This window comes from Lepisma saccharinum, chromosome 8 (genome assembly GCF_977018435.1).
Source record: "Lepisma saccharinum chromosome 8, izLepSacc3.1, whole genome shotgun sequence".
NCBI lineage: Eukaryota > Metazoa > Arthropoda > Insecta > Zygentoma > Lepismatidae > Lepisma > Lepisma saccharinum.
Window position 1 is genome coordinate 92,798,188 of NC_139236.1, and position 24,782 is coordinate 92,822,969.

At 40.2% G+C, this 24,782-nt stretch overlaps 1 protein-coding gene across 4 annotated transcripts in view; it reads right to left on the reverse strand.

The window, feature by feature from the left end:
* LOC145991305 (uncharacterized) overlaps positions 1 to 24,782 on the reverse strand; it is a 230,243-nt gene that overhangs the window by 75,572 nt on the left and 129,889 nt on the right. The gene's annotated exons all lie outside the window — the stretch shown is intronic.

Genomic DNA, 24,782 nt, shown 5'->3' on the forward strand with positions numbered 1-24,782 from the left:
AACATTTGTACGAATGACAATAAACAATGACGTGCTGTGATAACATGCAATCCTTAAACCTGGTTACATGTTAAACTGTACATAAGAGAGTTACAAATGCAGTAAAACAAATAATAAAAACCAATGGATGCAAACAAGATGGAGGACGGGAATCATATGTTTCTGGATTCCCTCCAAGCAACTTTATAAACGTGCATTAGGATGGTCAGAAGTAATTCGTCTCCACAGACACAAAAGTAAATGCATCTGTTGAAACACAAAATGCATAAAGTCTGTAGCTCCTGCAAAATGTTTAAGTGAATCATAGAGGAAGATGCATAAAAAAAGCATCAATAGATGCATTGTTTTATTTTTTTGAAAAAAAAATTGACAAAGTACAGCTTGATATAGATATACTCACTTGCATCATATGATGCACTTTGTCGTTAGCTTTACGAATGATGTAACTACAAAGAGCATCAAAGGGTGAACCTGATTCTTGTCAAAGTCCAAAACACACACTTCAAGTATATCAATCCATGCGTTTCTGGTGCATCAGATTTGATGCATTTAATTTTCTGTGTGCACCATTACATATATAGTACATTATCATCAACGTAAACTATATTCAAATAATCATTAAATCAGACCTGCTAATCGTCATTCGTCTCTTTTATTACAAAGTGTCTAATGAAAACCTTGAAAGTCCAATGAAAATTGTAGGGCACACTGCATACAGCTCAAATTTCCATGAGGTATCAACTGTCATTTACAAAACAACTTCAAGGTTGCAACACTAATCAAATGAACTTCAAAACGCCATTTTTGTTATTTTAAAGATGGCGTCTCCTATACACACTTGCACCAGTGAAGAGGAGTGCTTTCTTGCCCTCTGTCAGCATAAAACTTACAGAAATGTCTCGGCAAATGAAAATTCAGTACCTCTGTGCATGCTTACCACACCAGCAAGTTCACTAATGGAGGAAAAAGCTAGACAATGGCCTCAGTTCACAGGCAGATTGGTGGAAAGTCCTTCGCAGTGGCTCATAAGTGACAGCACGTGGACCCCAAAGACTTATTCTTCTTAAGGTACAAAGGCGCTAACTCAAAGTTGGAAATATATGTAGGTCAGCAATAGGTCTGTGCTAAAATGCAGGAAACTTGTGCAACCCTACGTACAGAAATCTACTATATAAGAAACAAAAAGAAATAAGGTTTTCATTTTACTCTCCATTGTACATCTTACTGCTGTATCTTCACCACGACTCGGCACAGAATCTAATGACGGGTGAAGATGAAATGTGGGCGAGAGTGGTACAGTGTCTTTGCTCCAGTCCTTGGCAAGATCTCGGAACGTTCCCCTTCTCAAGGCAGAGGCGGAAAGAAAGGAATGACGTCATGCTTCAGTATTTAGCGCCATTAGAAAGTGAAGGATGAGAAAGTTACACGCTATCTTGTACATGTTTGGAAATTTCTGTTCCTCTAAGCTGAACACTGGGTTTACACAATGCCGAACGGACAGCTCGGTCAATGTACACAAGATAAGGAAACACGGAAACCATTTGTTGATTGCCTATCTTCTAACACATTGGAATACACCTGCCAGAGCCGAACAATCCCCACGGTTGTAACAGATTTTTACCACCCACAAATATACCTCAGTGCCAGTTGGCGCGTCAAAGTGTACGACGAAAATCGCTTATCGCGTTGAAGATATGATCAAAAGAACATTACTTTTTGGTACATCGACTGGCAACAATTTGTTTTTCATGAGAATGCCATAAATCACACATTGTTCAAATCTTGAATCGCAACTTTTGTTTTCTACGGCAGTCATGCACGCCAAGTTATAGCTCTTATGAACAACTTGAAAGTAATCGATCACGTGATCTAGTCCTCATAACGAACATAATGACTCAACTTCGATCCAATTCACCTGTACATACCGCACAAAGAGAATGAGTTTAGTTACTATACTTCACACACATACTATTTTCACTTCATATACACAACGTTTCCCCATTTTAAAAATTACACACACATAACCTAATACATTTAAATTTCCTAAACTTAAGTTTCCCAGTTGTGCACAGAAATAACAGTATCCTAATAAAAGAAACAGGAATACAAAATTCACATGGATATTTTATCTTCAGTCAGCTAGGATATTACATAATGTACCTTTCGGTCCAGTGCAATATCTACAAATTCATTTCGGTGGTGAACTTTCTTTTGCAGTACAAATTTCTCCATCCAGTCTGCAAAACTAGCGAATGTACTGTAGTTGTGCCTTACGGCATTCAAAATGTTGATGGATTGATTTGGTTTTATTTTACTTGGCTGCCACTTTTGGCTAATCGCGAAGTTAAGGATGAGTGATATGATGAAACTGATGCAGGGACCGTCAAATAACATCGATGCCTAGGCCGGGATTCGTACCCGAGCATTCAAAATGTATGGGTGGTACTTCACAAAATAACAATTTGGGAAGTGGGTTCAGGTCCAGTACAGCGACTAATATTGCTGATGCCTGTCTTTCAGACTAAATGGGGCACTTCAGTTCTGACCAATGTTTATAAATAATTAGAACACTTCTAATGATGTATTATATTAATATTTATGCAGTAATATGAGCAACAAGTGTAATATTTTGTTAAGCGTTATAAACGCAGTTAAACCTGATAGAATTTATGAGTTACAAAGCGAGTAGTACAGGGTTCTCATTCATTTTGGCAAAAAAATTCCTGAACTCTTCTAGGTAATTTAAAAATACATTTTGAGATAATTCTGTAGTGCTTTACCATGCCTGAAAACTAACTTCTAAGTGTTAAACTGCATTTACTATTCAAAAGAATAAAATTTATTAAAAATAAATGAACAAAAATAAATTATAAAAACATTTTACGAATAGTACCTTCCATAACATGCTGGTTCAAGGGAAAAGCTAAATTTATTAGTACCACTCTCAAAAAGTGAAATGCAAAAAGTTGATTTCAACGACTTTTTTTCAGGTGTTTGGATTCATTTTCAAAATTTTCCAATTTATTCATTAAGTTCATTTCCCCGACTTTTCCAGGGCAGTGGGAATCCTGACACAATTTGAAAAATACATATATACTTACTAGGAAACACTTTTCGTATTCTTTCTTTTAAATGTGACATTTGCTACACTGTGTAAGAGGCTTCACAAAATTCCAGAAAGAAAAGCTAGAGAGGTTGCTCCGAGCTCACTTGAAAGGGTAAAAAATATTGAATGTTCAAACAAGTCAAGCATGTGTTCTCACTAGCTTCAAGCCCTTCGGAGTTAAAAACAGCAATTTTCAAAATGTGCCATTGTGCTTTGTCAGTGGAGACATACAGATTCTGTAAACTTGACAAACATTGGATGGGGTGAGAAATGCGATTGAGGCTCCATTTCAAACTATTATTTCACGTATCAAAGTGACAATTCTTAATCATATCCAATACCATTCTTTAACATAATTCTCGTTTGTTTGCTTTTCATCGTTTCACGTGAATAATATCTTCATTTCCTGATTTCATTCTATAATTAAACAAATAAAGCAATTTAAAATTAATACAAATTTAAATTTCGATGGAAATATTTGAACACGATTTTTATGTAGTACTTTGTTTAGAATATAATTTCAGTAATTTTGGATATTTTTAAGCATGTCAAAAGAATCTATCGAGCCAGAAAGATCTGATTACTTGCTTAATTGGAAGCATCAGCGTCCCATACACTCGTTAAAAACCATTATTTTTATCTGGTGCGGCGGCCCCTTTTGATGGTTACCATAACCTGGCTTGTCTGACCAAAAAGCAGTATGCCATCGCGCTACGACGCCAGGGGTTCCGGGTTCGAATCACGGCCTGGGCATGGGTGTTTGTGAGTGTTCATTCATTATCATCAGTCATCGCCATCTTCGCAAAGTCCCGGGTTCGATACCCGGTGGAGGTACACAGTGGTTCGGATCCCACTTTAATCTGTAGGTCCAGTCCCGATTAGCCTTAGTGTGCATAAAATGGACTTAAAACACCAAATCAATCAAACAATCTTCGCAAATTAACCAAAAGTGGCACAAAAAGGGAAATGAAAAATGAAATTTAAATTCCAAAACGTTCTTGGCACGTAAACAAATAATAATATATCAACGAATGGAAGCTCAAATGTATCACACGAATGAAAGCGTGTTGTAAAGTCCAGCACAGCATCAACATGGCAGGAAATGACACCACTTGCATATGACAGAAAATTGATTTGCCCATTTTCCCCCCCTGACCTTTTCAATCGTACGAATTTGATGGTGTTTTCGTGATTCCACAGCATCCGTCCCAGCTCCCCCCACCCAATCAGAAACGTTCCAGCGAAGTGCGCACGGAACTTTACGAGGAAATGAGAGACATACGAATTATGTTAATGGAATGAAGTTCCGCACGGCCAGAACCTAACATGCTTTCCTGCAAGCTGCAACACGATATCCCAAGCACACGGGAAAGTGCGAATCAAAGTGGACTTACCCAATGAAGTTCTTGATGAAGCAGTACACGGCAAAGAGCGTGTTGTCGTTGAGATCAAGTTCGGGATGCATCCTCGGCAACCCACCGTCTGAGCTGACCGCAGGTGCCGAGCTTCCCATCCTCATGTCCGTGGCTGTGGTCATCGACCGCGTTTTGGTCTCCTTCGGATGCACCTTCGGGATCCACAAACAACCACTTCGATCACCCGGAAAGAACAGGGTGTGTCTCCGCTCGCACACCGCAACCGCGAAGAAATTACGGCCGGGGGCTCGGGGGTGCGATTACAACATAACCTCCGAGACGATCCACCCTGCGAAAGGTGCCATAACCAGAGGGTTGCTGGTGTAACTTGAGATTGTCCGGTCTGCGCTCGGTTGGAGATGCACTCTTGGGGCTCGACGTCCTGGTACTATCGATCCTGTACGCTGGGAACCGTTCAGGAGGGTTCGCGGGGGGGATGCGTTCGGATCGATGAAAACACTACAGCGCCTCACTCGAGAGCAGCTCAGTACGCCGGCGGCAACGGCGAACGTAGGTAACGACACTCACACATCTATCACGACGAAAACCAGGTACAGAACCAGGATGAACCACGGCAGGAGTATGTACATCCACACGGTCATCTGGCCATCGAAACCGGTAACTTGTTGTAGATCCAGCTTTGCTGTTTTGACGCACGGACGGGCGAGAAAATGCTTCCGAAAAGAACGACCACGAAGTAAATCCACTTTACTGCAGACAAGATTATAACAACAGTTGCTTCTCAAGGTTAGGATCTATCCCAAGGATTCCGTGCTAGCAAGGACGTACACGGCCTCGCGTATGATCTGTGCACGATTACATAAACATGGACGCTTTATAAGCACCGCTACGAGTTTCCACGGCACCGACACTTTAGTTGCGCCTCGCTCTAAATATCGTTCTGCTGGCACGAACGCTTTTGCTGGTCCACAACACGGTTCGCGAGGCGGGAAAGGGAACGAAACCGGGGAGGGCGGTGATGTCAAAGTGACGTCACATCAGATTCGACCAATGGAGTGAGCATACCAGATGAGCTGATTGCCGCTATCACCTGGAGCTCTCCCAGTCGGCTTGGCAACAAGGGAAATGGCCTATCGCCGCGAGCAACAGAAACAAAACACACGTGAAAAAAACAACACAGAGGGTGACCAACAGAGCAGCACACCGAGTCCGTCTGTTGTAGGAATCTGAATGCACGCTGCTGGTATGCGACCACGAGAGCTATTAATCCTTCAAGCAAAATTGTGACGCACAGCGCACTCCTCTACGTTTGATCTGTGGCGATGCAGTTGGGCCGTGAACCCCGAAAATTTGACTGCCCCCAGTTTAGAAATAAATAATTCTGCTATGAATACGTAATGGTATAGTTTTTTTTTCAAAAATGTTATCCCATCATGTTCCGCATTAACTTTTGAACTTCTGAGAATACATTCCAACAATAACATACACTGAGCACGTAAATTTGTTGGGAAAACCTGCAAACTAGCGTTCGTAGGGTTGTAAGTTAATTAATTCTATTGTCGCAACTATTCCACCACTTACAGTAAATTTCAGTTTCGCCAAATACAGTAAAAAATTGATATTTTAAATGAGGAAAATTCTATTTAGTAACAAGGGAATTTTTAATGGCGGTCTCTCCACGAGAAGCATTTGCATACACAATATTATTTGTGCCAATTTTTCTTACCCTTCCACCAAAATATCCGCGGTCAGCGCTACTGGAACTGCAATTTATCAGTAAAAATGCAATAAATGTTGTTAATTTCTTAGAAGAGAATATGATGCCAGCCCTATGAAACTATCCTGGCGTCACTACTGTTGGTAGGTTACATGTAACGATGGGGATGAATTAGTGATAGTCATTATGAGGGACAAAATCCTTCACAAAAACAAATACTTCTTACACTAAAATAAAAAGTGTGCATCATTAAATCAACTACAGAGATGAATTCTGTGTCAACAAAAGCAAAACATACACCTGATACCAAAATCTCCATACCTAAACCTACAGAGTGGCTGTAAAGGGGCACTCAGCTAACACACAACTCCAAAAAGGATTGTACTGATCGGGTCTCTAGGCACCAGAGTTTTATTAACTAGTACTGTACAGTACACTAAGGCCGAGATAGAGAATGAGTTGGTCCCTATCTCAACACTCACTACGTGCCTTCATAGCTCGGTGCAATACACACCCGATAACTTCATCACATCTTTGTGTGTGCATAAAGAATGGGTCGTCTTTCCTCGTAGGTCCGTGTCACCCTGCTGTCTTCTCTATTTCAGACCACGATACAAAAACTCACGCCTATTGTATGTCAACTCATGGAAGTTCACACGGTCCAAAGATCAGGAACGTCACCTTAACATGTGCAGAATAATCCTCGTGAGAATCTACCGCTATCATTAGTTTCTACTCACCAACCCCATTAGACATAGAGACGAATTTATAACAGCCAACTCACCTAAAAAAAGAGAGAAATGCGTACATTAAAAGTGAGCATATATTTGTGAAATTGACAAAATAAAAATTACATCAAATTTATGAAGATGACATGGGAAAATGTGAGCTAGAATCATCAACATTACACACACCGTTATATTTATTACCTATGTACATATAACTGCATCTTATTTATGCATTTGGTGGCCACACGCCACTTTCTCACGGCTTTAAGGATGTTCAGGTTTGTTTTAAGTCCACTTTTTGCACGGATAGGCTAATCGGGACGACCTATAGTTTAAAATAAAATCCGAATCACTATGTGCCTCCACTGGGTATCGAAGCCAAGATCCCTAGATTACAAGGCGACGATGTTAACACTACGCCATCGGGGAGCAGGGGGGCCCACAGGAGGGTTTTATGGCGCAGGTTGCGCCATCGAAATTTGGGGGGGGGGATTTTTCCCCTTCAAATAACATTTATATCTTTTCCAAAATAGATGTAAAAATTTTCCATCTTAAATGCACCATATTTAATCCATTAGATGAAGAAATGAAAGTGTTTAGGGCATTATCGAAAGGTGGGGGGGATATCGAACTCGTACATATTAGGCCTTAATTGACACGTGCGTTCTGAGAGGGATTCTGAATTAAACTTTGAGGGGGGGGCAGTATTCAACTCCATGTCTTAGATTATGGTGAGTACTTTAGTTAGAGGGGGATTGAGCATTAAATTGTAGGGGGTATCCAATTCTTGTGTATTACTATTGTCTTACAGACTGTTGCGGAAATTCTGGTGTGGAGACTGAGAATTATTTTTTTGGAGGAGGCAATATCCACTCTTCAATATTAACAGTAAGTCTAAAATTGGCATGGAAATTTTGGTGGTAGGATTGAGTATGAAACTTAAAGGGGGGGGGGGAGGGGTAGAAAGCTCTTGATAAAGTGTTAAATCTTAGATTGTCAAGGGATATCTGTAATGGAGAGAGAGTTCGAAAATTACATTTTGGAGACTGTATTTAGCGATAGGACATCCACACGTTTTCGACCCCGAATGTGCCAAAGGAAAAGCTGGAAAAGCAAAAGACTAAATATCTCGGGATCTTAAGAAAGTATTGATACCCCATTAAATTAATATTCTTCAAAGCCTGCAAAGAAATGGATGTAAAAATGTTCTTGCTCGCAGTACTTTGTTGCTACGATGTGTGTTTGGCGCTTTATTGAGATGAATATGAAGATTTTATACTAAAGCTGCATTGCAAGACAAGCGATATTCTCGATTGATTGATTGATTGATTTGGTGTTTTAAGTCCACTTTACTAAGGCTAATCGGGACTGAACCTACAGTTTAAAGTGGGATCCACGCGATATTCTAGATTATGATTAACGATTTTAGGGGTGGTCTGGAGTGATGGCACCCCTGTTTAGGGAGGAGGGGCAGATCAATTATAATGTTCAGTAAAGCTAAGGAAAAAGTTACTTTCGGTAGACACGCTGTCGTAATTAAATATTTTGTGGGGATTACGATATGGTTTAAGGACACGAATAATATTTGGGGGGGGGGCGCATGACATGATTTTGGGGGGGATGCGCTATTGGCCTTGGGGGTGGTGGGCACCCCTGTCGGGGAGGCCCCGAATTTTCTTTCAGTTAGTCCGGAAGTATTAATGTTTATGAATGTTTAATTTGAATTGTTTTGGAAAAAGTCTATTCGTGTCCGAATCTTCAGCATATTCCACGAAAATTCACGCATGATTCCCGATGCAAAATTTTCCTGGACAATCTGAAGTACATATGTACTTTCAAAGCATTTCACCCATTTATGAGACTGTAATCCAATATCAATAAACTTTTACCTGTCCCCTCTCACTCGAAAGATAGATGTCATTGTAGGACATCCGAAATGGACAGAAATAAACAATTCAGCTTTGCAGAAATCTGGACGAGTGATAATGACGGCTAAACTGTGCCACCACGTTGTTCAAGCACATCTTGAAACCGAAACCTGCATAAAGTTAGTTAACTTTCTGTCTTACACCACATGTCTTTGTTTACCGTCTATGTAATAAAGAACAAAAGTGCAATAGGTACACAATGCCATAGGAGACAGCAATTAGTATCCATAATTAATTACATGAAAGTACAATGTGTACAAGCTTGATGTAGCAGAACAATACACTGAGCGTGAATAGGCGACAAGGGGCAGTCATCTAATATAGTCATTAAGAACAGCAAACATTTAACACGCCATTGAGTTCCTTGTTCGCAATTTTACCTCACTTGAATAACCACATTTTTTATATCTTTAAAAAGACAACTGTGCACATCCAGCTACGTATATCACAGAAGCTATGCATCAGTCAACTTGTACACTACTTGACCACTCAATTCATTTGCGAAAAGTGCAAACTACCATACTAAATGGTCGAAATTAAAATGTTGAGTGACTCAACACTAATATGATTTGCATCCTTAGCAATATGCAGGGAGAAGTCTCTTAACAATGACGATATGAAGAACAGGTAAAAATAAATAAACTTTTGTGATTAAAACTCGGCATGTCCAGGTAAACTGCTTACCAAGTCTAAACACAAACTAACTAAAATTCCCATACCTAACGGGCACTCAGCACACTCATAGTGATAAAACACAAGGGGCACACAAGCAGAATGATACTTGCAATACAGACGTCAAGCAAGCAGTTTCGGGGTGTTGACAGGCTGAGTTTGAGCATTTCCTAAGATAGTCGCTCATATACCCCCAGTGAACAAAGTGTTTAGGACAATCTTAATGCCTACTTCCCTCCTCCCCCATTTGGCATATGTAAAATAAACATCGAGCCCTTCGTAGTTATTCTCTAACTTTCAAGACTCCTCTTTTCGAGCAGGGTCAAAACAGAAATGTTGGGAGCTCCCACTAAGAATCGATTCCTCAAAACACTCCTCAGTGTATATCACTTCTTCGCTGTTCTCCAACAAATCGTAAAATAACGAATCGATATCCTCGTGATATATAAAGTATGTGCAGGGGTATAAAAATACAGGGCGCCTGAGTTTTTAAATCCAGCTCAAAATTTTATTTTTATTTCTAGTTCAATTACGGAAATTTCAATTGCGTATTTTATTTATTGTTTGTGTGTTTTTTTTGTATCAGTGCGTCATTAAATCAGAATAATAAACAAGAGATTATAAATTCTTAAAAGAGTCATGGCTTTCTTAACCCGTATTTGGAAAAGAAAAAAGCTGGCTCCTGAGAAAAAGTGTCTGGCGGGCGCCTGAATTATTTTTAATTTCGTCTAGCTCTACATATTCATTCATTCATTCATTGTTTTCTGCCTAATTGGCAGGTTTTTCACTGCAATCTCCAGCTTTCCCTATTCTCTGCTTTACGCTTCGTAATAGCATAGGACCCAGTTAATTTAATATCATCCATAAGCTGATCTCTCTTTCTTCGACGGACTTTTCCTCCTTCAACCATTCCCTCCAAGGCATCCCTTAGCACGCAGTTCCTTCTTAGACAGTGTCCTAACCAGTTTCTTTTCCTCTTCTTGATGGTCTCCAGTATAGATATTTTTTACCAACCCTTTTTAGTACGACTTCGTCAATTTCCTATCCACCAGACTCCACGATGGCAGTGATAATGCTGTCGTCTTGTAATCAAGGGGTACAGGGTTCGATCTCTTTGGAGGCAACATTAATCGCCCAGTCGCGATTAGCCTATCTGTGCATAAAGTGGACAAACTTTGAAACTTCATTCTCACATATTCGGCAATGACAGATGTTTTCCCCGAACACAAGAATAAAACACGCATTCGTTACGGTAATTGAGCGCCTATTCAAACTTAAATGCAACACCGACAAAACTAACCATTACATTTCCTTTCATTCGCTTTAAAGCAATTGAAAAGAGTACAAAGCTACGGTCACTTGCAAACGCAAACAAATAATCCAACCGGCGACAGGTACCCGGTTGCCCAAATGACCTACATGCTTTGTACGATCTTATTGTGGAATTGGAATCGCACTTATTCCGAGAATGGATTCCAGCTGCGTCACGCGAGTTGCTGGTCTGTACGGGTCACGCACGTAACAGCCACTTCCGGTTTCAGGATACAGGTGGCGTGGCGATTACACCTCTCTCTCATATATTCTCGGATCTCCTTGTGATTATTAAACCATTGATTTTGCTGACTGTTCTGAATAAACATACGTTTGTAGAAATCTACAATAACTTAAATATCTTATTTTAAACTTCTATTAAGCCATTTAATAATACTCATTACCACCGGTGTTTTGAAAGTCACTTTTTCAAGTAAGTAAATTCCAGTTACCTTGCTCACAAGGAACCTAGTTATTCTACATAAGCAGTGATACAAAGAACGTTCCCATGTATAAGTGTGACACAGTTCTTTGTAATTGATGGATGAGTATCTAAAATTTGCACTGTCATTAAATTATAATAAAAGTATTGTTTAAATATGAAAATATACGGGTAAGAACAAAGTGAACACTTACCACACAAAAAATTTATCACGTACAGCACTTGCTCATCAAAATGTACATGTATATGTGAAGATTACAATTTGATTTGTATTTTATTTTTTGCAAACCATAATTTAGTTAATTTTGAAATGTACAGAAAAGTAACTTATATTAATTTAGCAAGTCCCTACTTGTTTTATTTTTGTTATTTAGCGTAGTTTTTCTCCCATTTTTGGCTAATCGCGACGATGAGGACGAGTGAAGCAATTGATGAAAGGGCAGTCAGAAAGAATGCCCAGCCGGGATTCGAAGACGAGAGCCCTGGAACGCTGTTCTAATCACACCCCACGGAGGTCTGCAAATGTAACACTTACAGTTTCTCATTTCAAACCCATAAATATTTTCAGTTACCAGATAAATTAACTTTTTACTTGTAATTGCATTTCAAGCAAGTCGCTACTTCCACACACTAATCACCGCTATCTTGCATTCTGCTAGGCCGGCCTCCGTGGCTAAGTGGTTAGCACACCGCGCTAAGGCGCCAGAGGTTCCACGTTTCGAATCCCGGCATGGGTGTTTTTGGGAGTCTCTCTTCTTCAATCTTTGCGATTAGTCAAGTTTGGCAGGAAAGTAAAATCAACAAAATCAATCAATCAATCGTATTATGCTTGTAAGAAGGTTCCTGTAGTCTCCACTCCCCTACTATTCATAGCTTTCATTGTCGTCCGTTTCTTGTATTCCTTGCAAATCATCCACAAGGGTTAAGTTTTCTTCTTTTCCGATATTTGAACCCGTCATATATTATGGGGTCACAAGCTATCCTTATCCTAGAGCCATATTTAGCACCAGACAGACACACAAAAATGGTGTCGTAGAGAATAATATAGCGATAGCATTACGACGAGAAAGTCACACACCCAGAGTGTAGCAATCAAGAATCGTTCTACTCCAAATGGAAACTGCACAGAGATAGGCAACCATACATCTTATGTTACCTTGGGCGGGCTTCCATGTCGTGATCATTATCTTACATTGTTAAGTGAATGACCTCTCCCAAGCAGGAAGCATGTAAGTGGTTGTCCTCATGCTTTGCCTCGATTTCAAATTATTGCATTAATGTCACATTTAATATCGCTTCTTACAATCTATGGAAAAATTATCGCCTAATTCGATCATGGCCATGTTCGAAATTTAAAAATGGATTCTGGCAGAGGACGATAATGAAAAAATAAGGTGGTACAAACTGCAAATCGATTGTCTGAGTACCAATAATATTACAGGGTCAGTGCAAATGATTTTCCCGATTTCAATGGATTTTTTTATTTATATTTTAAGCAACCGAGGGTTCAAGTAATGCTTGTGAGAAGGAATACAATGCCATTTTGCGGAAAGAAACAATAGTAAAACAGTAGGCTAGTGTTAAAATTAGAAACAAAAAGAGAAAAAGACAAAACAGTACCAAGATAAACAGAGATAAGTTTCACAATAGCATTACTTCTGTACACTTTTTTGTAAGTTGGTGATAAAAGACGAATATGAGCTGAAGATATATATATTTGCTTTGAAACGTCGTTGAACTGATTCGGTAGCCTACACTCTTAAAAATATGCAACTGGGTTGTCTCCAAAAGTGGTGGTTTGTTGTTAATGTGGAATTGGTGTTGTTTAACACCATTTGCAGTCACGCCACACGAGGTATGGTGGCCTTTAACACTTCATTAGATTTTGTGCTACACGAATTACGGTGTTACACAACTTCTGGTGGGAACTCAGTGTATTAAATAAGGAACGTTGTACGAGTGAGAGTTCGTAAGTTTCCATTTATGACCTTATATAGACATTTCATATCTGCAATATATCTACCTGATTCCGGGCTCAAGTTACAACATAGGTAGAAAAGTTACAAGTGCAAGCACTAGAAATGTTGAGTATGAGCTCCATGCTCCAGACGGCAGGATCAGGGAATCAAATTCCTCTAGAAAACTCGCATAGCACGTCGGATCCAATTACTGTGATGGCAGTAACACTCGCAAAAGAAACGTGTGACAGGCTTATGCACACCACAGAAATGTGAATCTTGGAAGAAAAAACTACACACATAAATAAAAAATGTCACTTATTGTGTAATTTATTTACATTATGAACCACATTGTAAAGGGTTCTCTATTTGCTAGTACATTCAGACGAAATCTGTAGTTTTTTTTAAAAAAAAATCTGTAGCCTATAAATGTACCAGAAGCTACACTATTTTTAGGAGAATTCTACAGATGTTCAAAGTTAAAATAACACATACGATTTTTGGTCTAAAAACAATTTGAAAGGGGAAAATGTTCAGCATACTAACATGTACAAATAAAACTGATTCAACGTAGAGCTGAAACATTAATATTTTTTTCCTTACTACTGTGTCTCCTTTATATTTTTTAACGAAATGAAACCAGGGAGTGTAAAGAATGCTAACGTTACCAATACTCTCAGTTACGGGGTAAAATATCGAAAAACCAGTGTATAAAATTATATCGTGAACCACTGCCCACAGAACATTGCTAGAAACTACTGTAAAGTGCTTGGCTTTCAAAAGTACATAGATCGCACTTAGTCGCCATTACAAGTGCATTTGCGACAGAAATCTCGATTCTGATTGGTTAACCGTAGATGCTAAGAAAATTGAAACAGATTCTATCTGAAAGATGTTACGGGATCGGCAATAGCAATTTCCGTTTTACACTGCAGCATTTAGTGTGCAAGAAAAATATTAATATAAATGAGAAAGAAAGCGCTTCAGCCTAAAAGTGACAGGACCTACAGTTTCAGGGGCGATCGGAAGAATTAAACGGACGCGGGGACAGCATTACCCACCGTGACCACGCTACCGTCCCATGGCTGAAAGAGAAGGCCCGACGTTCACATAGGAAGTTGAAAAATCGAGGTCGGTTCTTTACGTAATGCAATTTTCCATGACTGGAACCTGTGGCGATATTGCGTAAACCAAGGCCCCATATCATTGGGCTGCAGAAGTTTCGGGTCTGCAGAGTGTCAAGGCTAGAAAAGCAATAAATACGAGAAAGCATGAATCACTGCAACAGAGTGAAGTGGAAGAAAAGCAAAGGACATTCACTCAGGTCCCGTCTCGCGTCCAATAATTACGGGACAAGGGCGGATGTCTTGGAAAGCGAAAGTCTTTTCTGCTTCCACGCTAATCAGAACTGAATCTTCCTTCGCGAAACTTTCTGCAGTTCCTTAATTTCCAAGGCTTATGTCCTTGTTACTTATTTGCGTGTGTGTAGGTAATTACGCTCATTTACGTAACTAATTGCAAAATAATAATTGCTCGTATATCGTTCGCGTAATTGTTGAAGTAATGTTCACTACAAAAGAATTACATCGAATCACGTAATTCAGTACTTGGATAATTAGGAAGTGAGTTTCATTGCTGGAAATTGAACATAAGTTACCCTACACACAAATGAACATCTATATACACACAATATTTACACTTTTGTTATGCACTTGATGTATTTTTTTCTTCACTGCACTGCCTGTGTCCATGAATGTATCGAAGTCCATAGTTTTTAGCAGTTCATTCACAGTGTATGCATTCGCACTGCAGGCGAAAACTTATGCACTCTTGATCTTTAGGTGTAGAATAGCTTTCTTTGTCTTCCACCGTGGGCACCTACAGTAAGGTTTGTAATAGTTTGGAGCACTGACAGTCATGTCGTGACTAGCCAAATGATTTACCTTGTGCTGAATTATATTTTGATAATTTAGAGCCCTTTCAAGAAGCCACCAATCACTGGAAACGTGGTTTCACAGATAAATTAACCTTTATTTCGGAGTGAGACCCTTCTTATGTAGTAGTGTACAAGTGTGCCATGTAACCAATCAGTTTATGTTGTTCGCTGCTGATGGACGGATCTGACTGGATAACGATTAGGCCAAGGTTGGAATGACTTGCATAAAGCGACTTTCCCAATGATCATAATTCCCTTTAACTTGTGTGTTGGAAACACTGCCAAATTCTTGGGGTTTAGCACCAATCGCAAAGAAAATCTCATTTCAGGAAGCCACGAAAGTGAATCTCAAAACGTGCCTATCTCCATGGACCGATGTGACTAAGTATTTTCACTGGCCATGTCCTGAAACCAATCGTATTTTAAAAGGACAATGTGTTATAAAAGGGACTGAGGGTTTTTTGTTTGGTTAAGTAGTCTGTCCCATATTTTGTCAACACTTGGAAGTTTTGTTTTCAAGAATACTCAGCTAAAAAAAAGGGGGGGATAGGGGGCGTACTACACCAGTCTTTCCTGGGCGCCTAACTGGTTGCGGCCACGTATATTATCGTTATATACGAGGGTTACAGGGTGTCATGGCAACATTTTTTTTTCGCGAGAAAGCGGGACCAGCACGAAAATCCGAAATATACAAATGGAAGAGGGCAGTGTATGATGGTATCGTGGAATGTACGAACTGTGCAGATCTAGTGTACCATGTGTGGGAGAGGGAAGCGAGAATACATCCTTAAAGAGAGCATCGTGCCACATGTGTTTACAAGTCTGAAAGCACAGCAACATTACAGGAACAAAAGAGGCGCATACTACGGTATGACACTGTTCTCCCATAGTTTCCACCAGCTTCCTGTGGAATTTTCTGGCATTTCTTTTCCGAAAGACGGCTATTTTGATACACGAACGCTGTTTACGCCGTGGCACAACGGTTGACTTAACAATGAATTACCACTGTCCTCTGTACAACCACCGTTCATCACACTGAGCGTGTCATGTTCTCAGGGACATACGATCTTATTATGGTACCATCGTGTCCCATGACTTTTGCTGTAACACACGTATATAACTTTTCATACACCAGGAAAGTTTTCAAAAACTTCTCTCCTTCAAAAAAAAAAAAAAAAAAAAAAAAAAAAAAAAAAAAAAAAAAAAAAATGATGAATTGCAGCTATTTAGAACTGCTTCTAGAGCATTCAAGTGAATCTTTCATGTGTTTTACTTTGCCAGTTCCTTAGATATTTGTGATGCAAAATATGCTTATGGTGAAACAAACCAATCACAAATATCTAGACAACAGCGAGAATAAACCACACGAAGATTCAGTCGAATGCTCTTAAACTGGGTACCAACAAACCGAAATTCATACTTTCGCTATAGAACCAGGTAATGCTACAGGGTTTTCAATACCTCATTGAAAATTGCATGATTTATACTGCCTAATACTAGCAACTGATGATTATACAATTACTTCCTTTCTTTTATTGAGATTAATATAAGAAATAACTATAATTATGTATGTATTCATAAACTGTAGAGCACAATTTTTGTCTGCCCCCCAAAAATAGGGGGAATAAGGAGATTTTTGCAATAATTTTATGCATTTTTCTACCAGGCTCAAGGCTCACGTACCGTAGTTTCAGAAACCCTGCTCAAGAAAGAATTCAAACAATTTTTGAAAATTTGTAATATTAAAGCGATTTTCGAAAATTATTTTGTCGGTGCTGGCCGAAGGCCGAGCGCAACCTTAAACGTCGTTTGCCCGTTCGTTAAGGATCAAACAGTATCTGTGTTTTCTAACGCCTCTTTTCTGCTACTTTAGACGTATCGCGACGATGAGGATACGCGATGATTATTAAATTGATGAAAAAGGCAAACACACAAAGAACATCTAGCCCAAGCCAGTACTCGAACCCGTGAACTTCGGTGACGAGTCCGCGGATCTATACGCTTAGTCTCGATCAACCTACCAATGCATAATGAAGGACCCCGAGGCAACAATCTCAACAAGCACTTACCCTAGAACGCCACTGGATGTTGAAATAATGTAAAATTGAACTTCATATGTTATTACAACAGCCATGTTGTTGCCTCCGGTGCTTAAAATATTGTTTTTCTCAATTACAGGTACCGGCCCTCGTGGCGGAGTGGTTAGCATATCGCGCTACGAAGCCAGGTGTCCCGGGTTCCAATTCCGGCCTCGGCATAGATGTTTGTGAGTGTTTATTCATCAATTTCATCATATCATCACTCATCCCCATCTTCGTAAATTGGCCAAAATTGGCACAAGAAGCGAAGTAAAATAAAGCAATTCAATCAATCTACCAATGCATAAAGTGAACGAAATAAAGATTACGAAACACAAACATACAGAAACAATTCGTACACAACTTGTTTTGTTATATTAGAACTCCATCGTTGAGAAATCATGTTTATCCCTCATGTAACTTGCCAAGTCACAACATACAGCTCTTATCAGGGAACGAAAATACTTATGAGTCAGGATATAAGAACATTTAATTCAGAGAACGATAAGAGGACATTGGTGCTGATTTTATGTAAAGACCACAGACGGGGATATTTTCGAACGGACCAAAGGGATCGTATTTCACAAAAGGAGGATCATATGCGAGTGCAATGTACGAACATACGTTTACTAAACAACAGTATTACAACTGTTGCCATGTCATTTCTGGCACACGAAGGCTAACCACGGTCGCATCACATGTTCGGATCTTGGCTGCAATGCAGAGTGATAAGAAGCACTCTATTCGCCGCGAGATAAAGGTGAACTCAATGACAGCGAAATGTACACAGACGGAGAAAATGTTTCCATTTCGCAAACACGTGACTTCTCTTTTCGCTGTTTGTTTTTCGTAACTCCTCTGCTTTTTTCTTGCAAAAGATTGAGCAAGTCTGCGATAGCGGTAGGGATGGTGATGGAGAACGAGGCTAGTCTGTAAAAATTGAGACGGCAAAATGTTTTCACTTGGAGGGAAAGTCTAGTCAGAAATTATTCATTAACTTTACTGGCTCTTGATTGACTGATTTAGTTTATTTTACTCCGCTTTTCTGCGACTTTTGCCTAATCGCGACGATGATGGTGAGCGATGGTATGACGAAAGGACACCCATTGCCACTGCTTGCCCATCCTTAATTCCATTTCAAAATGTCAACAGCGCATGGACAATTTAGCTCCCACTGTAGTCCTTGGAGCGGAGCCAACCTTCGTGGCGAAGTAGTTAGCACAGTGTGCTACGATGTGCTAGAATCTGGGATCTTCGCTGGCGTCATAGAAAGTCAACCACTACACCGACCCGACTAAAGTTTACGGGGAACATATATTATATGGCTATATAAAAAAAGGTGTCTTGCATATTGATAGCAAAACTGTCTAGTTTCCAAAACTGGTAAGCAAACAAATTTCCTGGAGGAAGTGTGTCGTTGGGAGGACTATAGTATCATCACATGCATTTACAACGAGACGAACTATGATAGGATTTTACTATGACGAGATTAGTCCGCGAACGGTAGAAGTTTCTAGCAGGGTTGTTAAAGTTTCCAGGAACCCATAAATTCTAATTGGTTCCGCAACAGAACTTTTTTTTTCGCACAATATAAATCCGGTCCAAGTTGCGTATTGTATTATTCTAATACGGAATTTGAACCGGATTTAAATTGATCCAAAAAAAAAGATCCTGGACCGCATTTAAAAAGATCCGAAAAAAGCTTCTTTACGGTCCATAACCCATTTACGCTTGCTGATTTTCTCTTGAACCAGAATTGAATTTATTGAAAATTTCTGGACCTTGAACAACACTGGTTTCTAGTCCTAGCTCATCTCGATACTGTAGCAAATGAGAACCACCATTTCCCTCTGTTTACGCCATTGGTCGCCCCCGCCATGTATGTTAACGTTCTCTTAGTCACAATCCCAAGTGGAAACAGCCGCCTGCGTCACGAGCAAGACCTGCACGTTTTTCCTTTACTTTGAAAGCAGCCAAAACGCACGCAACATGACGTATGTCGGTACATTCCTGACCACGCTAAATTTACACAGATCCAAGAAACGACAGCGTAAGGACACGGAGAAGTAAGTAGGCCACTGATCTCTAGAGACGTCACAGTTACAAGGAGAGCGCGGGACTATTTTTGAGATCATAACCGTCCATGGGATGTTTTTTGGATGTTACTTTTTAAACAGTTTTCACTCGGGCTAGAAAAACAGTTATGATTTAATGTTTCTTTCCCGCGTCTAATTTAATCGCGACTAAGCATCGACAACACGCATGGCATAACGTACACAAAATTACGAATCCAAATCATTACTCTCGCCTTACGTATGAGGGGTGTGTAAAAAGTGCGCTATTGTAGAGGGAAAAGAGTCTGGCGCCTGGATCCACAACCAATATAATTCTCTATGGGAGGGGGGAGGGTGGGTCGTTTGTGTTCTGTGTCCTACACGTGTATTCACTCACCAGTGAAACGCTGAATATGTCATAAATTGAACGGGTATCATATCAAGAAAACTTCCCACTAGAATTTATGAATTTTGATATTGTGTACACCCCTGTTCACATAAAGTGGCACACTTCATACGTTTGAACAATTAAATAATGTGTCACTATCTGAACAGAAGATGCGAGTAAAGGTCTCCGGTTTCGCTTGAACACCCTTGTACAGCTTGAACACCCTTGTACAGTCATAAAAAATTACAGTTTTATGGAATCATTAAAACACACTATGATTCATATATATATATATATATATATATATATATATATATATAATATACGAGGCTCGACAATTAAGTAATGAGAATGATTTTATATTGTCCCACATGTGCATTCTATCTCTGAAGTAACGCGTTCCTGATGTAGTGTGGTCCATAATCCACATGGGAACACCTCATGAACTTGCGATAGGCATGCTGGGAATTATGCCGCCATGTCGTGAAGGAGGTGCAAGGGTGTCGTCACGTAATAGCTATGGAGCAGCAAGTGAACATCAAGTTTCATGAAGGACATTCTGAAAACTGCTTGCTGGAATAAACATTTCTTGAATTCTATTGTTGTGGAGGACAAAACAGAGCATTTTTACTACGGTCCTTGTACGAACTAACAAATCGCTGAATGGAAGTCGCTAAATTTACCAAGAGGCAAGAAAATGCAGCTCGAAAAGCCAAGGGTGAAGACAATGTTGTGTTTTTTTTAATGATAGCAAAGACATTATTCATCATGAAATTGTTCCAGAGGGTGAAAGTGTAATTGGTTGTTACTATCGTAGTGCTCGGATTGATTATGGAAGAGAACTGACCGTGTCAGACATCAGTATCCTGAACCAGGCAGTTGGTTCCTGCTCCACGATAATGCACGGTCCCACAGAGCAGTGGTTCTCTATACATTCCTAGTCCAAAAACAAGTGAATGTGTTGAATCATCGTCTTTACTCCCCAGATTTATCCCCCTGTGATTATTTCCCGTTCCCGAAAGTGAAGCTGCTGCTGAAATTACGCACTTTTGATGAGCACAGGACCAGTCAACAGGTTGTGACGTCCAATCTTCAAGTCATACCACATGAAGACTTGCAGATGTCGTATCGATCGTTGGCCAACCGTGCCAATTGCTGTATTGATGCAGGAGGGATGTACTTTTAGTAATAAACAAGCAATGTTCAATTATTTTGTTTCCTTTTCACAGTATAAAATCTTTCTCATTACTTTATTGTCTGACCTCGTATTCCTTTCTTTTGGCAGGTAATGGTAAAAACCAAGAGCCAACGCACGATGCAAAGTTGTGTTTGGTGGAAGCCCACCTGGTAGCCTTGTAATCAAAGGGTCCCTGGTTCGACTGGGCCTTTGGCTGACACCAGAACAGCTGTTTTCAAAATTTTCCTCTTTCCAAAAACAGCTATGATAATCCAAAATCAGAAAAAATACATCCAGAGCATTCACGTGAATCTACCGTGTGGTTTGCTTTCGCTATTGCCTAGATATTATCAATAGGTTCGTGCTTGCGTAAGTCTATTAAACTATTGATATCATCTTGAACCTCCTTGTGTCAGCCAAACGTCCAGCCGAGCTTTAAACTGTAGGCCCAGTCCCGAGTAGCCTATCTGTGCATGAAGTGGACTTCTCAAAAGCAATTTGTAGGAATTTCAGAATGTTTTTCAGTAAATCTCTGCCCTGTACAATTCCACTACATTTCTTGTCATAGCGTTACTCTACTGCCAGAATATAATGACAGAATTTCGATGTTCCGAGTTCAATTTCACATAATTTATCATAGTCTTCTTATTCCCATCACTACAACGTTATATAAAAGCGAAAGAGTGTGTAATGTACACCGTAATGACTTCAAGGATTCAAATGAGCATTGCGTAATTGGCTATTAACTATCATTTGACACATAGGCTGAATATATTGCCGTCTGCAATTTGAAGGTTTCATTGGCTATACCCCCCCCTTCCTCTCACACACATGCACGCTACAGGCTACTAAATCAAAACAGCGTAAGACACTGTTAGCCAAATTAGGGTGGAGGGTACTCAATCGATACAGTTTAGAAAGTCACTCCATCTGCCCCTGTTGGAGCAGGATGCCCTGGGCCTTGCTGTCTCGGGTCTGGTCAGGCGGCACGCAGTCTATAAGCTACGATGACGTCACACTCTTTCTTTCCTTATCTAATCATTAATCAAGCTTATGAGTCGCTAGGCTGAAAGTTACACAATACAGCTGGAGATCAATTTAATGTTTTTTCTCCTGCTGCATGGAATTGTTCACAACGGTTTACTGCCATGCTCGTCCTATAAAATGCATTGCGTCAAGCAAATGAACAAATAACAAAAGATTCAAACAAGCGGTAGTTCGAGATAACCTCATTGCAACAGCGAGTCTTCTGAAAAGACAAAAAAGCCATGGTCCAACCAAAAATATGAAAACGGTTTATAACAGGATTTCAACCGTATGGAACTAATTGATTTCGTAGCATTTATGCCAATATGGCTAATCGCGACGATGAGGATGAATAGTGACGAACAGAGATTCGTGTTCTCAGACAAGACACAACACAATAATCTGATAATCCATTCAGGATTATCCTGGCAGTGGGTCGAGGTGCCAGAACCTCTTTAGCCTGCAAAATGCTGGCTAGGACTTTCGTCCATGCTGCGACAGATCCTGGGTTCGATCCCAATGGGAGCTCCAAAGTTTGACCTAGCATCGTGGATCTGGGGGGGGGGGACTTGATAAAAAGCAATCGCGGACACTTCTCTACACGGTCAGATAACAATAGGGATGAGACTTGGTGCAATAAACACGCGTCATCATGACGGATGAAGTCGTGAGTCAATTAGGATTATTTAAAATCACTTATCGAAGTACGAACCTTGGACCTTTAAGTTCAAGACGCAACACTATCGCAGAAACCAGTAAGGCGATTCAAATTTGCTTCACAAAAATTCCTGGGGAGCCGGGGTGGAATAGTCGGTAGGGCGTCTGGCTGTCACGCACGAGATGCGGGTTGGATTCCTGGAGAGGATGATCTACATGAAGTAGCTCTGGAGTTCACCCAACTGCAAATAAATGGGTCGGATTGTGGTGTTGACCAAATCCGTTCCAAAAGTAGCCGAGATCGAGAATGTGTGCGACTCTACCCCCGCTAACACGTGCCTTCATGCAATATCCACGGGGGGGGGGGGGGGTTCTCGAAGGGAAAAAAACAACAAGTATCGGCAAATTTTTACCATAAAGAGAAAATACAATAAATTATAACCTCGCCGAAGTTATTGTTTACAAGCAAGGCCCAAATCTGAATTCTTCAGTTGTTTAGCTGAGGTGTCTACAGATCACACGACTATTCTAAGAACCAATCTCGCAGAATTCTTTGCTACAACACATCGACTTCTATTATTGACCTTCCGGGCGAGTCTCGAGGATTACAATGTTTACTAGGAAAGAGTAAGTTTCCGCTAGCCTTGATTTTTCGCCTAGCACAGCCAATAGGATCTTGCAAAATCTCTTAATTGTGGGTGGAACAACCGCGCGCTTGACTGATGCAAGCTCCAAATTTAACTCCAGCGAAAATAGACACCCCTAACCTCATGTACTCACTCGAGTGACGTAAAACAACTTCGCCAAGCGCTCAATTTTGGTAATAGGATAAGCCTCCCTTCATTAGGCAAATGGACAACGAGTCCTGGTTTAGGCACAAATGGTTGCAAACACGTGACGGAGTAGGAAGACATCGAACTTAAGGTTCCGCTGGATTCTTGGCCAACGCCAGCGAAGCGGTTTTCCAATATTTCTCTCCTCTCGAAAAACAGCAATGATTCAAAATTCTGAAAAGTTACACCTGATTAAAATGTCTTCTACAGCATTCACGTGAATTTTCGTGTGGTTTGCTTTTGCTGTTGTCTAGATATCTGTGATAGAAAATAGAATTAGGTATCCACAGAACTAGAGAGAATGATATACAGGGTGGTGCAAAGTAGGTTGACAGTCTTTCTTTTCTTACTGTGAACTGTCAACCTACCTTTGTACCACCCTGTATAATATCTCAGGCAACTGAAATTACGTACATTTCTAGCTGAATACCCTGTATATTTATTTTTGCATAGTAACATGTCAAGTCCAATTCCTTCATTTTTCCTGCATGAAGAGGTAGATCGTGAATATTCACGGCATGCACACACGAGTTTAAGTGACGTAACAACAGATCTATCTACCTCGCACTACTCTCGTACAAATTCGGCAGGATGGGTCTATGGGTAACTTCACACCGAAGCGGGCCGTGTTTATCCGACTGACATGCCACTTGAAAGCGAACCTTAAGAAATAAATGCAATCTTTCACACCAAAGTGAAGCGACATGGCGCTTGTTACATGAACAGGGACGTCTTTATGTAGAAAGTCCAGCACCATACAACAACTCCATAATTACGATATATAGTGGAAATGGAAGTGGGGAAATGTAGTTTTCCATCTAATGTGCTTGAATTTTCATAGTAAAAATGCCTTGTTGCCACCCTTAGAGGAAATTTGCTATCGTAATACTTGGTAAATAACGAATGATGACGATAAGTAGTTTTACTGCCCAGCACAGTACGGTTTTGCATAACGTAAATGCCCGTTTAACAACGAAGTATGTGGTAACATAACAGGTTATGTTCCGTTCTCATTGAGGCTCGTATCAGTGTACAGCCTCAACAATGAAAACTCTAACACAATAAATGGAAAACCACATTAACTCCATTTTTCGCTATCTGCGCTAATGAGGAGAGTTACCCTTATGGTGCCGGACTTTTGAAGCACCCTATACAACAGTGTTCGGCTACTCTGTGTGTTCAATTTTCTTCCATACTTGAGTGGCACCATCCAAAAAAACGAACAAGTGTCGTTCGAAATGTTCATCGTTCCTTTCCCGAAATATGGCGTAAAATAGCGATTCAATTTTCCAGAGGATCTACATATAGCCGTGGTAGGATCTTGAGGTGAGGCAGTATTACTTTGGTCTGTTGCGCATGCACATGTCTCCCGGGGCTTTAGGGAAAAGTGGCAGG